The following is a 16,765-nucleotide window of genomic DNA, read 5'->3' on the forward strand; positions in this document are numbered from 1 at the left end:
GTACTAATAACCCTTGAAAAGCAGAGTTAGAAGACGATTGCTTGTGCAAAGATTGTGCAAAAATTTGTGGTATTTTGAAAATAAAGTGGATTTTGTAATCAGGGTACTATTGAGTAGAATCTGTCTCATAAAAACTACAGAAAGAAATGGTGAGAAGCAAACAACTTCAGCGGGCTACATTGTTGGAAAAATAGCCTGTTTATTTGCTGGTGGGCTGAGGATAATGTGGCAGAAGCGGCTAGGATTAGCTGGCTATCATATCCTTATGGTTGCTTCCATAATATTTAACATAACTGTTAAGAAATGTTCATTGATTATGAGAAAGGGAGCAAAAGAGAGGTGGCAGCAAGCCATCACAAAGGAATTGACCACTGAACACATGAGATCTTCAGTCTGTGAAAGCAGTGCCTGCATTTCCCAGTTGTGAACTGAAACAAAGTGAAACCTACGACCAGCCAAGCATCTGGCTGCAGACAGAGGCTCTCAGGGTGTTTCTGTCAAGATCTGAAACCAAACACCAAAGGAAGGAAAATGCAGGTATGAGAAAAGTGAGGGAAAGGAGCTGAAGGGGGCTCTGTGCAGCGCAGTGCCCCCTTTATGGCTGGGCTGGCTGTCCCTGGCCGCCTCTCCACCTCCTGGTGAAAGGTTGGGTTTGCTGAAGAAACAAAGACATCAGAGAAACACGTGGAAGCAGTGCTGTGAGTCCTGGATTTCCAGCTCCTAAACCTGATGCGTACCTGGGGAATCAGCCCCAGGTCTCACCATGAGAGGTAGACTAAGGCTGCATTGTATTTCTTGTTCCCTTCTAATTTTGCAAGTGCGAGAGGTGGATGTTGCTGCACAAATGTCTGCCTGATGCTTAGGGGAGGAAGAATAGTCTATAACATTTTGGGTGCCTTGCTTCCTTGGAGATGAGGGCTCAGCATCAGCAACAGTGCATTTTGCCTGGAGGGAGACCTGACCTGGGTTGCAGCTGAGTTGATGTCATTGTTCAGAGCTTTGGAGGAACCATCACTCTCAGCCTGCGGATCCCTCTCCTGCAAGAGGTGAGTGGCAGCACCTCATGTCTGCACCTCTGCAGAGCTATGCCCACACCCAACAAAGTTATTGTAGGGGAGTATTAGAAAGACAATATGAAAATAACCTCACACCAGTACATGGCTGCTTGCCACTCTCTGTTTTTCATTGATTTCTTAAGCTTTTCATTTCCTAGACATGACAGCCTCCCTCTTGTTCCCTGTTTCCTCTGATCCAGACTTGCCAGGTTCCTTGGCTTACGAGCTTACTTCCCTTCTAGTTTTAAGCTTGCTGAGGGCTGTGCAGAGGACGGAAATTAGAGCAAAGAAAACTGAAACCACTCAAGACAGGCAGGGAAAAAGAAAGCTGTGGGCTTCAGTCTGAGATTTCAGCTTAAGAGGGCCAAGAAACATTCCAGTATTCTTACAGAGGCATACCATTAGTAGAGCATGAAGATGGTCAGATGGTAACAACACTTACAGAGGCCACCTAGAAGTGCTCTGTGATTCATTACTACTGTCTTCAAATAAAATGTTACCTGAACTCTACACAAGGTAATCTTTTTTTTTTTTTTTTTTTTTAAATATAGCTAGCTCTCTTCTGTAGGTCTCTTCCTGCAAGTTACTGTGTTAGAGCTATCTTGTACAGCTTTCTTATAAAGAAAGGAACAGTGCTACATATATATTTACTAGTATATTTTAACTGTGATATCCTTGCTCAGGAAACCTGGAGATCCTGCATGCATTTAGGACCTAATCCTACAACATTATGGCCTGCATAGCTTTGGGCAGAAGCAAACAGAAAACACCCAAACTGTCAATTCTTGCTCTCTGCACCCAGTTGTTGTGGGCGTTAATTGCCTAGCATGAATCATTTGGGTTCATCTACTTTGTATTCTTGTTTTGGCTGCCAATAACCGAGCATTTTTCACTATTTTCACACTGAACACTCAGCTAAAACATAATAACAACAAAAAAAAGCACCCACAAGTTCAAAAAACTCTCCAAAAATTGTTTCATAGTTTTAAAGGTCTTTTACATACATGCATAAATATACATCTACTCATTTACTTGCATGTATGTATTTTACCAGCTTTAGTTTTTGCAGTTGAGTTGGATGAAGCCGAATTATGTTCGTGGGCATCCATTAAGTGTACTTAAATTGGTCACTATGTACTCCTTTATATCAGTTTATTAAATGAACACTTTATTGGTATATTGGTATGTATTAGAAATTATTCTCCTGTCCCAGGTTGTGACAGACAGGCTTCTTTAGATGTTCAGGTGTAGGCAGTGCAAACCCAGAACCTGCTTCCCCTCTCCCAGCTTTTCCTTGCCTATACCAGTTTTGAGCACATTTGAATTTTTAGACAACTATTACACAACTGTTTCAACATAACAGAGTAAAGACAAAATTGATAACTGAAGTAACATGGTCACTGATGTCTGTGGGCTATAGGACAGAAACATTATGATGAGAAAACTCAGTTTAAACTTAACTGCAGTTGGTTATAGCATAAGTATACACATGTACCTAGAGAGATTTAGGATTTCTAACTCTATAGTAAAACCCAGCGTAGTGTGGAGTACGAAAGAAGCATTGCACGATTCACTGTGTGTGACAAACAGACTGCACCTTTGAAAGGCCACCATTGGTACAGAGGGACATCCACTGCTATACAGAGACAGAACAGAATATCTGACCGAACCTCCCCATCCTCAGATGGGTGCAGGACACAGTCCCATTATAGGACTTCCATGTAGCTCCAGTTCCAGTGTGTGACTGAGTGAAGGGCATCATGCTCTGGACACTCCAAGGGCTGTCTCAGTGACAGACCTGCAGCCTGTCTCTACCTCCTGTAAAAGCCAGTGGTGAAACATCCGGAATTAAGCCAGACTTAGCACAGAAATAGGGCTGCCAGCAGGAGCAGGGAAGTGATCGTACTCTGTACTCAGCACCGGTGAGGCTGAACCTCAAGGGCTGTGTTCAGTTTTGGGCCCCTCACTACAAGAAAGACATTGAGGCCCTGGAGTGTGTGCAGAGAAGGGTAATGGAGCTGTGAGAGGTCTGGAGCACAACTCTGATGGGGAGCGGCTGAGGGAACTGGGATTGTTCAGTTTGGAGAAGAGGAGGTTCAGGGGAGACTTCATCACTCTCTACAACCATCTGAAAGGAGGCTGTGGTGGGTGCGGGTCAGCCTCTTCTCCCATGTAATAGCAATAGGAGGAGAGTTAATGGCCTCAAGTTGCACCAGGGGTGGTTCAGGTTGGGTGTTAGGATAAATTTATTCTCCAAAAGAGTGGTGAGGCACTGGAATAGGCTACTCACGGAGGTGGTGAAATCACCATCCAGTGGAAAATAACAGGCTTATCTGATCCCTTATTTTCTTATCTGAGAATGGTAGTTTTCAATACAGAACTTAAAATATTATTAAAAAAAAAAACTTTTAGGTAGAAAAGGCCTTAGTTTTTCTTGGGGAGTGGATAGTGCTGGGAGTGACTGGGCAGAAGGGCATAGCTAGTGAGTGGAAAGCTCATTTGAGCAACTGGGATTAAGATCTGCAGGTAGAAACTGGTCTGCCAAAAACAAGAGCAGGTTGAGCATGGGAGACCAGCTTTATGGATTACTGACTAGTCCTGTTCCCATACATCACAGTGTGCCAAGTTCACTAGATGTCCCTCCTTACTGTAAGTACAACAAATATGACATACTGATATATGGCTTCTGCTATATCTATTTACCTATAGGAAATTAAAGATGGAAGAAGAGAAAAACTATTAAAGAAAAACTGAAGACATACATAAAAACTCAACACATTGATACAAAATGAGTAATTAAACTTAAAAATTGTGTCCCAAAATATCTTAAAAAATAAAAGATAAAATCTACATAAACTCAGAGCGTCCACCTCAGTTGCTACTGAATGCTACCAGTACGTTGCTCAGATTGGGTAAAAAAAATGAGAAAGCTGAAAGAACTGGTCAGACACATCATTCTAAATATCCTTTACAAAGATACAAAGAAAGTAGCACCATTCCAAAATACAAGCATTATGTTCCTTAATCCCAGTGACAGTGGAGCAGCTCAAATGTTTTCTGGTAGCCACCACCATAGACTAGCTGATATCATATTTGCATCCAGCTGCAGGGATAGAAACACAGCATACTTTTGCACAGTAAGAAAATCAGTGAAGTAAAATTCACATAAGGAAGTTGGTAGTTATTTAGCAGCTTACTGGTCAAAATCTTTGCCGCAGTTTCACTGAGGATTTGGCTTGATCTAGTTAATAAAAGAAAAATGAGGCCACACAAGAACAGAAGTTAAAAGAAATTTTCAAGAAAATTATGGAAACTTCCATTTACTGAGCCAGCATGGCTGAACTCAACTATGAAGAACTCGAGAACAAAAAGGACATAGTTGCTGGAACATAATCTCAGATTCCTTTCCTTTTCTCAAACTTGAGTAACATAAAAATCCCAGTTCTTACACTAAATCTGTTCATCAATGAAACTTTACCATATGCTGCAGCCAAGAGCGCTTCAAAAAAAGCTAACCTTGTGATACTGAATACCCCTGCAGAGTTCATCTAAATAGTCTGCTTGAGATGGAGAAGAATTAAAGATTTCTGTGTTACAAGCATTCATACAAGGAAATAGTACTGATGCATGTAAATTTTTACCTACATGAATGCTTTCTGATTCTCTTGGTAGGTACATCACTCAAAGGTAATATTGCAAAGGCTGCAGCAATCTCCAAGGCAGCAAGAAAGAGCACTAGCTTATATCAGCCATTAATCAAAGCCATCTGTTAAAGTCACTTAAATTTGTTCAGACTGCATGAAGGAGGTATATTTAACACCATCAGATTCCTATCTTTATTTTCAAACAGAGCACAGCAAATATTCTTATTCCAATATTTCAATTCTTACACCGTTCAGATCAGATTGAGTTGCATCAGTTACATCATGTATGCTTTTGGAAGGCAGCTGAGGAGAAAGACCCTGAAAGTTGGGACAGTTTAGTAAAATATATTCCTTTTGCTGAGCCCTGTCAGCCCAATGAGTCAGCTTCACACTTGTTAGAATTTCCAACAGTTTAATGGAATTAGTATTTGTTTCCTCTACAGTGAGAAAAAAACATCACTTTGCAGCTCTTTAAGATGCCAGCTGCAGAAAAGTGACAGCAGTTGAAAAGGTATTTCTGCCCTCCAGAGCATCAAAGTGCTCACCTAGTGACTCAAATGAACAACAAATGCTGTTACTTCTGGACACACAGGCTCCTCCCAGGGCTTCAACTCATCGTGTCCCACAGTCCCAAGTAAATTTACTGCTTTTGGCTTCTAGTTTGGCACCACATCTCTGAAGTTACATGGTAGACATAAGCAAGCTGACAAATTAAAATAGACATGGGCTTTGAACAGCGTTTCTGAATGTCTCATTGCTTCAAAGGCCAAAATTGTGTAATATTGGTCATTAGAAGAACTCACACTTTACAAACATGGGACTCTTCAAATTAGCCCTCTCTTCTGGTAACAAGTATGTCATAAACATTCAATATCAGCATGTAAGTTCTCCAGTAGGATTTCCCAGACCTTTATGCCTAGGCTGCATCAGAGGTCCACCACTCACTCTGTCAAAATGAGAAACACCATTTTAACCTTTGGAGTCCCTGGGATATCATACAGTTATCTCATATACACTTCAGATGATGTACTGAGCTTATGTTTCTGTATCTTTTAGATGACAACAGATGACATCACTATACTTGTAGTTGTTACTTTATTTATGCTTGATCAGATACCAAAGTGTGAAAGTCGACAATATCCAATCTAGATGAAATCATGTTTGACTTTCAAAGTTACGACTGCGTTTTAAAACATCCCCAAATGACAGACTGTGAAAAATACTCTATGAAGCTCCATTGTCATTCTGTATCTCAATTCTTCCATCCTCTATACTTCCCTTCCATAAATTGTTGGTATTCCCATGCAACAGTTCATTATTATTATTGCACGAGTAATTAGATAACAAACTTTAAAGGCAAAAAACTTATGGACTTACTGGCTTTTCTGAGCTGGTATTCTATTCCTTGCCAGCAAAGTATCTATCCTACATCCATGTGCTATTCACAAACATTATAACTTTTCCTGTCAACATAGGAAATGATTTCGACAGTGTCAGTTCAATGAAAGAAGTTTTATAGAACATTTCAAATCAGACACTGAGGGTGCAGTTGGCAGAAAGCACTCAAAACTATGGATTAACGAGCACTACATTTTAACAAAATTTGCTCCTAGTGCTTTTCACTTTGGAAAATGGCACTACATTTTCCTTGTAGCACAGATTTGCATCTGATTCCTTTGACTCTTCCCTCTTTAAATTAGTAAACTGTGCAGCTTATTTTGGAGAAAGGAGAAGAAAAGTCATCACTGACGTTAAGCTATTAATAATCTTCATAGACATTAAACAATCAATATGCAATAGACACCTACCAAGGGCTGGCCTTGCCAGGTGGTTGGGTCATGCTAATGGGTGGGTAGTGGAGATGGATGCAGTTGGTATTTTTAACCATTTCTTCTGCAGGATCCAGAAGTTATAAAATTCATCAGTCTTCTGCAAACTGGCAGTAACTAATTTAAAGATTTCAGTTGCTGAAGAGTAAAACAGAGATATTGCAGCTTTTCTTTAAGGACAAAACTCTTCAAATAAGCAGATGTGAAATTTCTAAAGGAAGGCTGGCTAAAAAGCTTCTCTTTTCAAATATCCTCTCTCCTGGTGGTTCAAGACATCAAAGAGGGCCAATCTAATACTCCTAGCTTTCCTGCAACATGGATATCTCTATTTTTAAAGAAGCACAAAATACAGAACTTATCCTAAACTTAGTGGTCTTTAGCTAAGTATTGCCAGTCCTAACTAGATTTGTCCATGGGCTTTGAAACACTTCCGGACATCAACAGACACAAAACCACCTCAAACTCTTTTAGCTAATCTCTCCGGTGGTTACAGCTGTCCTATTCCACTATTACTGTGGGTAGGCAAGAAAATAAAGAATCTTGTTAATTAAATCTGATAGAGCAGAAACAAAATAACAAGCTCCTGTGATAAAAACTGAACAGTTGTCTTAGGTCAGATAAACCCCCAAGAAGTTCAACTGAATGGATTGTCACAACAGCAGCAAATAGCTCCAGTATCCTATCCAGAAAGAGGTTCAGCATCCAACCCTAGATGCCTGTGGCATTATATTAGTGCCTAAAGGTTGCTACATCTATGTACAATGACTGCACTATCAGCAAGCAACTCATTACCCCCAGGAAATCCTAAGAGACGCATGGAATATGGAAAGCATTATGCTGTCCTGTGGTATCCACTGGGATATTTATGTGACTTGCATCACTGGCAGTCTCTCAAGCACTGATGGATTTAGCTCTGAGAACCCTAGGGAGGCATGCAAGGATCTCTGCCCCTGCTTTTTGACTATGACAGCCAAGCAGCAGGGAGACTGAGAGGACTGCTGCCAAGTTCACTAGAAAGGTTTTAAACAGTAACCAGCTTACTCAGCACAAAGCAGTGACAGCCAGCCTCAACCCTTTGTGGTGCAGGATGAAGCAGCTTTGTGACCAAACTTTACCATCCCCCAGATCATCCAGAGGCCCACGAGCTGGCTGTCAACAGCAGGGACCAAACATGGTCGCAGGAATTGAGCACAGTCAAGTGCTGCCTGACATGGGACATTGCAGTTCACACCAGTGGTAGAAGAGCATCGTGACATGTATTTCTGAGTATGGCAACATACCCCATGCCTGGGAGAGAAGAAAGAACTGGAGCATCTCAGCTTCATGCCATTACAGCAGGCGTATCCTCTGTATCCAAAGGAAAGGAATACTACAGCAGATTATGAGCTGAATTATCTGCTACATCTCCTCTAAACTTCAAGATATTCAATGGCAGCCAAATCCAACCCATGTTTCATCTGCAGGCATGTGGAAAAAGCCACCTACAGCTCCCTGTAGGTTAATCACAGGATCCCAAAGGATGTAGCCAATACCTCCCTTCCTATTTCAATGCAGTCTGAATTGGGTATTAACTACCTGCTGTGTTTGGCAAGTCTCTTATTCCTAAAATAAATAAGTGTATGAAAAGTCATAAACTCTATATTGGACTTTTTCATGAAAAAAAATCAAAGTAATGTCAGGTTTTTAGCAGCCTCACTTATTGCAGTAAATCTGGCTTCCACAGCTGTTCATGTTGTACCGTGTGCTTCAGCCAAAAGTAGCTGCAGTCCAACATTTCCTTCTTAAGGTATCCTTTACCCAGAGCAAAGCCAAGTGAATTTTGGACACAACTAGCATGCTAGAAATTATGAATGTGCTCTTATTAGAGCAGGTTGCATGTTTTACATTAAATATTCATTCAAATAACAGTCCAGCAAAATGTTTGTCAAGATGATAGTTACTTTGGCTAAAACAGCACATTTTTCCTCCAGTCTCCACCAAAACCTGCCCATATTTATCACACTGGGAATCTAAGGACATTACCAAAGATCTTGCTTAAACTCGGCTGAGCTCCTGCACTGGTGCCAGATCCTGGTCTCCTGTTTTATAGCCGTACCATTTCAGAAATTACTTGGTTCTCACTAGGGACAGCCCTTTTACAGGTTCCACTGCAGCTCATAAAAGGGAAAAAAAAAAAGGGAAAAAAAAATAATAGAAAGTAGCATTTTCTGCTCCTGCCTGTTGAAATCCTGCTTGTGTCGAGCTGAAACTCCCAGAATGCCTCATAAAGAGATTTGATTTCAGTGTCATGGTTTTCTGTGAAGAACCAAGTTTTCCTCCACCTCACACATCCTCACTGCTTTCACCCCACTTCTCCTTCACTGCAACTTTCTCTATCTCCCTTTCTTCAGTCACCACTTTCTTCAGCCTTCTCTGTGCTGCTATGTTCCTGCAGCCATTTTTCCAGTCATGGAACAATCTTTCTTTGCTTGGCCACAGATGTTTTCTCCTGCTCTTTTTCCAAATACACCTCTGAAGTCCCTGTCATAGACTTCTTACATTACTCCACTTGTGCTGGGGACTTGAAAGACACATTCGTTTGGTGGTCATTTGGTGAGTGGTTGGTTTCAGTTAGAACCTGAACCTGCAGTAGGCTACACAACATTGGAGAGGTCTCCTCATGCCAGGCAGCAGACATGGCATGCACCAAGCTTTGTACATCCTTTAATGCAGAGAGCGAAAATGTTTGTGACGCAGTTCATAAAGGTATTTGCTCCATACAGCTTATCAGAAATACCAGACTGGAAAATTCTGTGCCTTTGGTTACCCAGAAAACACCTCTTAAACCTTTCTTCTTTTGGTATTCTTCCATTTCATGGCTAATGCACCTTTCCAGAGTCTCAGCATCACCCATACGTAGCACTTACTGTGTTCTCACAATGGCATTAGTATTCTTTTTTCCCTTTGAAATCTGGGATGTAACCATGGGCCAAATTTACAACAGATACGACATATATAAAGTCTAAACATGAAAGTTTTCCTTTAAAAGACGGAGAACTTCAGTATTTTTGAAGAACTACGTACTGTATTCTGAATCAAAACCAGAGCTAGCGAGGCGGTTGAACAAATAAAGTTAAAGATTAGCAATATTGCCATCATGTGGCTACTATAAGCAAATGCTCAGACACGATCCTGAATTTATTAAGTATCAGAAAGAAGAATGCATCCTCTGAATCCTGCTGTTAAAATTAAAAAGCAATGTTTAATGTTGATATTTATTATTATAGATTACCAGTAGCTACTTTCCTACAAGGTAACTACCCTAGGGGGTACAACAGGCAGTTACATTACTCCTTTCACTGTCATCCCTATCCTCATGGATTTATAGCTAACACTTAAGAATTCACTCCAAAATCAATTTTGAGGTATTCTGCAAGAAATTAGAAAACTGAGAATCACCTCTTCCTGCAGAAAGCAGTAAGGAAGATCAAATAGTCATTTTACACAGTGGTTTTACATACCTTTCATATCTGCAATGGTTTATAGGTGTTAAAGCTCAAATGCCATAATTAGTTTCTCTGACTACTGTTAGGAAGATTTGTTCTTTTCAATAATGTTATTTTCACTCTTTTCCCATGCTGTTCTCTGCATAATCACAACAAGCAATTCTACACTGACTAAAAAATGGACAAGACAAAAGATGGCCACATCACAACATGACCTGGGTTTTTGCAAATTTTGTATAAAGTAGAATGTGTGCATACACATGATTTATAAGCTGTTGCAAACTTCCACTCCATTCTGAAAACTGCTTCCTTATTTCTGGGAATCTGATGAACAAAATAGAAAGAAAAGTGTATTTACTCACAGCACTTCTACAAAGAACTAATCCATACAGGTACTTGCAAGACACTCCAGTTTTCCTGGTTGAAGAGCAGTCTAGGTATGCATACACACACTATACCCACTACAGACCATTCTATGAGACACATTCCAATAAGCAGTTGTTCATCTTTGTTACTGTACTGTCTGCTCTCAAGCACACACTTGAATCCAGACGAAATATTGCAGCAAGACTGGTTGTGTTATCACCGTATATGCATGTGAGACACACTGATTTAGCTTGTTGCTGGCCACAGACATTGCCTTCTTGTAATAAATTATCATACAGCCAGAGATGCAGCTTTTTTGTAGAGTCAAAATACAAGTTTAAAATGCTGGAGCACAGAGCCAACATATTATCTCTCTTCTGCTTGCAGACTAAATCCATACCTTATTTTATGCCCCACTATGCATAAGTACATCCAGCTGGTGCAACCTTGCTGGTGCCAGGACAGGCAAAATAAAAACATCCACAAAGGTCCCACAGTGCCCAGTATGTAGTAGGTGGCATTCATTTAGCCCAAAGTATGGTTTTAAACCAGTTCAATTAAACAGGCTAATATATACAAATATCCATTTCCATTTCAATCTGGCCTGTTTCCCTTAGCAAACAAAATTTAAGAACGCCTATTTTAAGTTATTTCAAATAAATATGCCTGCGTAACTTATTTATTTATTTTTGCTGGTTAAGTGCACAGGAAAATTTTATACCTAGACAAAATCTGACACTATTTATAATCATTGCTGGTGTGCCTAAGAATCATACCATGCAAGTGTCAGATAAATAAGGCCCTACAAAATGAAGGTTTTCTGGTTAATATAAGTTGTAGTAAGAAAAATGTTTGGAAATGTAAAATATGAAGGGAAAAAAAAGGATATAAACTTAGGCTAGAGTGCATGCGAGCACTTAAGCACAGAATGAATCTAACATCTCTGTAACTGCATGGCACAAGGAAACTTTTAGCACCAAAGCTTTGGAGATCTCAGACATTCATCAGTCCATGCTAAAAAGATACAAAAAGATCTTCTGCTTTCATGAGAACCAGGATCAGGTTTTCACAGTCCCTGGACAAGCCCAGATTTAAGAACAGTTTCCAGACAGAAAGAAATTTGTGAACCTTTTTAATTATTCATGCTCCCAGAAGCAAACCCTCTCAAGTTGCAGGCCAGGAGGCCTCCAGGCCATGGCTTTTTGGGGTTTCAGTAGAGGGAATAAGCAGCCGCATTCTCAGCAATATCACTTGGATGAAAGTGGCTGCCAGGCTCAAGAAAAACACTGCTGTATGTTTGGCACACATGAAAGGGAACTGGCAGGGGAAAAGCTTAGCTGCTCTCTGTTTGCAAATTCCAGTTCTTCTGCTGGTGCTAGAGCACCTGCAGCCCAGGACACTAAGTCAGAAAGGCAAGGTCAGGCCATGCTGGTGGAAGGGAGGGCTCAGCAAGTTCATTTGTCCACAGCAGAGTACTTATTCCTTCTCTCGTGCCTCCTTTGGAAAGAGGACTAGAGAGAGTAGTGAATATGCAAAGGTCACACTCAGAGAAGGCTGGAGCTGCAAATTCAGGAGAACCTTGGCATCCATAGGTTGCTCTGCCAACTCTCTGAAAAAGAAAACAACAGCATAAAGAAAATGGCAGTACCTCCAAAACCTCATGGGACGAAGAATAGGCCTGCGTTATGGAGTTCTGAGCTGGTCAGAGAGTAATTGGCACTAAATCTGGGGATTTTGCTTTAGAACTACTGGCAGTGCTGCCAAAGAAGGCCCAATAGATCTCTAGATCTTCTATTCGTATCTGGAATGTGGTGGAAAAGGGACAGAAATACCTTGTACATTTAGTACTGTCTTGCATCTTGAGCACTCTTTGCCTGGTAGGCTTCCCTCAGCATCCAAATTCACAATAGAGTTTCCATTAAAACTATCAGAACCTTTGGCTGACCGCTCCCCAGACCAGAAGCACCGCTGGATGTGTGAGCAGCCAGCTTTCCACGCTGCTGTAGCTTTGACTGTCTGTTACCCCAACCCAGGATACTGACTCATCAGAGGTCAATTGACTGGAAGATCTGCAGTGTCAGCTCCTGCTGGAGAAGCCTTCTGATCTGCCTGAGACTGTTGATGAGTAGATTAGGAGAGGCTGTGCTCTGTTTCACAGCTGGCAGCATGGAGGAGATATTTTGACTGATGTCAATCTGTTGCATTTTCCTCCTGAGTGTATCTCTACGCTCAGCTCAAAAATCTTAATCCACACCACTGACTTTTACAGCCACCTCTGTTTTTACCTGCATTCTTCTCAATAACTATGGCCCCTTCCTACTCCTTAGACAGCAAAGAGAAAATCCAGAGGTATCACTAGGAAGGGAAACTGTCTCACATTTGTCTGATTGAGATTTCCCATTTGGACTCGAGAGCACAGTGAGCACCGAAGAGATTTGGGCCTTTCTGCCTACTGCTGTAAGAGCTGTCCTCTTTGCAAGTAAATATAGAGGGATCAAAGTTCATGTGATAGCCTCAGCACCCCATGGTTATTTCCTGCTTGTGAGGCAGGAGCTTAAGCTACACAATACAGAGTTTCCACTTTGAATCCATAAGGAAATATTAACCAAGTTTTGATAAAAAGCGATTAAATAATGGGATGTATTTAATATAGGTAGCCAGATAGAGGAAAAAATAAAACTAGCACTGATAGCACAGAAAGCATTATGTCCAGCTGTCTAAAAATTAACTATTATTACACACCAAAAAGTCCTTCCAGCAGTAAAGCAGTGAAACCACTCAATCTAAAATGTTGCAAAGCCTGTTTGAAAACACTAGTGCAAATTGCTATATTCCTGTATGAAACAAGGTATCAATAGTTCAGTGGCTCACTGAATTATTTCGTTTTAAGGAAGTAAATCTATACGTTTTTGTTGAGGAGCAAGTATTCCTTGCGATGGTAACGACTAATAACTCAGAGGAGGAAAAGAGCCTGACTAGGCAGCACCAGTCTGACACAAGTTGGAAGCAGCAGAAAGTACATTTCCAGTCAAAAATAAATAAAAATGACACTAATTAAGGAGTTGTCCTTTTGCTCTTGCAGAGAGAACACAGTTTACACGAGGGCATTGCTTGCATACTGCCCTCACACACTCCGTGGCCACTCTCTCATGGATACACAGCTACGTGTGACTGCCCTCATCTTCTGCATTTCCTTTTAATAGGGTAGAAGATAAATAAAATGGCAGTGCAACTTTTTAAGACAGATCAGAACAGACAAGCTGGTACTGTAATACGGACACACACAATTAACTTTTGACATAGGGGTGGGGCATGAAAACATGCAGCAATATATGTATCACAATCTGGGAACTCCTGGAAAGACAATCCAAAACTGGTCCTGGAGTACACACCAACCAGATGGCCCATACGCGTTTCAGATCCTTCCTATACCCTCTTCAAATAGCTTTGTGACAGAAATGATGCTTAAGAGATTCCTGGCAAGTTGAGGGCTGCATGTGGTACTTCAGGTCTGTTATCTTGGATCTCCCAACAAAGAAGGGATGTGGTGCTCAGGGACATGATTTAGCGGAGGGCTGTTGGAGTTAGGGTAGGATGGTTAGGTCGGGGTTGGACTGATGATCTTTAAGTCTTTTCCAACCTGAGTGATTCTATGATTCTATGACTCTAAGGGATATGGTGATACGGACATAATAAACAAAAACCAAACACGTCCTTTTAAAAGGAAGCTTGTCAAAATAATAAAATCAATTTATTTGTTGATAATTTATATTTGCTATATAGATTCAATTACAACATGTTACTAAAAACTGTTTTCTTGCTGCCTGGATCACTCTCCGCCATAACCGCAAGAGGAGGAATCCTGTTAGAACAGCGGCATCTAGTGGGCACTCTGCGCTTCGTTTTTACATCTCACTTCGAGCTGCAGCTAGGGCTTTTTAGAGCCACGGGCTGAACTTTGTACAACTAAACAATTACTCGTCAACAAAAGAAAAAAGGGCACATAGATCAAAATAGATCAAAAGAACAAAGAACTTTTTTTTTTTCTTCTGACATTGGTAAATGATTACATAGACACATTTAAAATAAAATAATATACAGAATTGAGACATAAAGATGACCTTTTAAAAGGTCAGTTAAGGTACATGTAACTGAGAAAGGAAAACTTTGTTCCAGCTTGCGCCCGTTGTCTCTTATCCTCTCACTGGCACCACTGAAGAGTCTGGCTCCATCTTCTTAACAACCTCCTTCCAGGTATTTATAGGCACTGATGAGATCCCCACAACCCATCTCTTCTGTAGGTTGAACAGTCCTAGCTCTCTCAACTTTTCCTCATAGGGAGATGCTCCAGACCCCTTCATCATCTTAGTGGCCTTTCATGAGGGTTCCTCCAAGACCTCCATATTTCTGGAGAGGCCAGAACTGGATGCAGCACTCCACCTGTGGTCTCCACAGTGTCAAACAGGCTGAAAAATGTATGTGGTTAAATTTACTTGGAGAAAGAAGCTCTGAATCCTTCACACGGAAAGCAACGGTGGCACTGCTTCTACTGAAAATGGCAACAGTTCTGATGCCTTTCCTGTAACATAACATTTAAGAAATCTCTACGTGGTTGCTTGAGTAGCATCCAAAGGAAGATTACATTTCATCAGAAAAAAAACTCCACTCAACACAGTTTTTGCTCCATCAGAAGTGGCTTCATCTTGGAAGTTTCAGGACATATTCTGTCAAGAGTACATAACCTGCCTTTATAGCCTCTGAAGAAAGACGACCATTCCATTTGACATCAAGACCCAACACAGTTTGAAGGCTCTTATTATGGCCTTCCTCATTCTCAAAATGCATGGGATAGCTTAAGCCCCAGGGGTTAATGGGCAATTCCTCCATAGTGGGAAGGAGTTAATGATTTTACTGAAATGTGCATGCTAAGTCCTAGTAAACTCTTATGGAGGGAACTCCCAAGCACAAGTCGAAAGGACTGCAAGGCATTACAAACACCCAGAGTCCAAAAGCCTTATGTGACTAATTAGGAAGACCAGTGCCTGAGAGATGTCTGCCTTTACAGCAAGAAAAGCAGGAGAGGCAACAACAGAACTATATGGTTCGTGATTGCTCCTACAGGGGTTTTGTCTGAAGAATATCTGAGGTGATTCCAAGGTTTGAAGGTTCTTTTTATCCACAGAATCTCTGGCGCTCTCGGTAAGCAATCTGTCTGATAGAAGCCTGCGTGTCAAGTCCTTTCATTAGAAAATAGAAATAGATCAAAAGAAATAGATCAAAGTGTCTGCTAAGATTTCCTATGGTCTCAAGCGACCCTGAAGTCACAACATAAACAGAACGTGTATCTCCTGTAAGGTAGATATTTGCTATGGAAGAGTCCCTGACTGAGCTGGCAGAAGTTGGTACTCCTGCTGCTGCCCACATGGTGTGGAGACTGGGCTTCAGAAAAAGAGCCATAACTTTTTGCTAGGAGTCCACAGAGAAACAGGCAAATAAAATTTGCTCTCTTGATGGATGATGACAATCTTGCAAGTAGCAGTAAAAAAAAAAGATGATGGTTTCTTTCCTTGTGACAAGCAGCTCCTTGGAATGCCTCTGGAAGCTCATCACCCGACTGAAGCAGAAACAGTCTTACAGTAAAAAGGCAGATGAATCAGCGCCAAGAGATGGGGATGGTCATGAAGCAGGCACAGCAGCAACACCATTTCGAGTTGGAAGAGACCCTTCAAGGCTATCTGGTCCAACATCCCTGCAGTGAACAGGGACACCTACTCAGTAATCCCTGTGCATCGTGGCCCAACAGGTACAGAAGATCATGCTACTTTCACCTCAGAGAACACAAATCGGTATCAAAATCCTGTTTATTTGGTCTTTGAGGGGATTTGCTGCGAGGGTACTGATATATACAACTACAAAATATTTTTGACTGGGTGCAGGTTCTGGACACCCAGTGAAGAGTTCTGCAGTTCCCAAGTTTAAAACTGATTTGTTGCCTCTTAACAACAGAGTAGAACATAACTAACAGAGAATGAATAGAAAAGGGAAGTGCGAAATTATAGTAGCAGAAGAAAAACTAAAACTAATGAAAGGAGTCCTTATTAGGAAAGAAAAAATACCAGGTAACGTTATGACAGAGATGATGATGTGGAAATAATCTCCAAATGGAAGCAGTGAAAGTGTCAATAAATCTACCAATCCAATTGCATCGCAAGGCAGTGAGAAAATAGGCTAGCAACTATATAAACAAATGTGGATGTTACCAGAATGTGTGTGGCATGAAACGAAGACTAATACTCTGGTAAGTAATTACATTCAAAGAGCACAAAGGCCTGTTATGTCATTAACACTAAAATAACATATTCAATCTTACAGCTTTCAACAGAAAG

The sequence above is a fragment of the Lagopus leucura genome, unplaced genomic scaffold (assembly GCF_019238085.1).
Source record: "Lagopus leucura isolate 7727_CA_CO unplaced genomic scaffold, USGS_WTPT01 Super-Scaffold_100001, whole genome shotgun sequence".
Taxonomy (NCBI): Eukaryota; Metazoa; Chordata; class Aves; order Galliformes; family Phasianidae; genus Lagopus; species Lagopus leucura.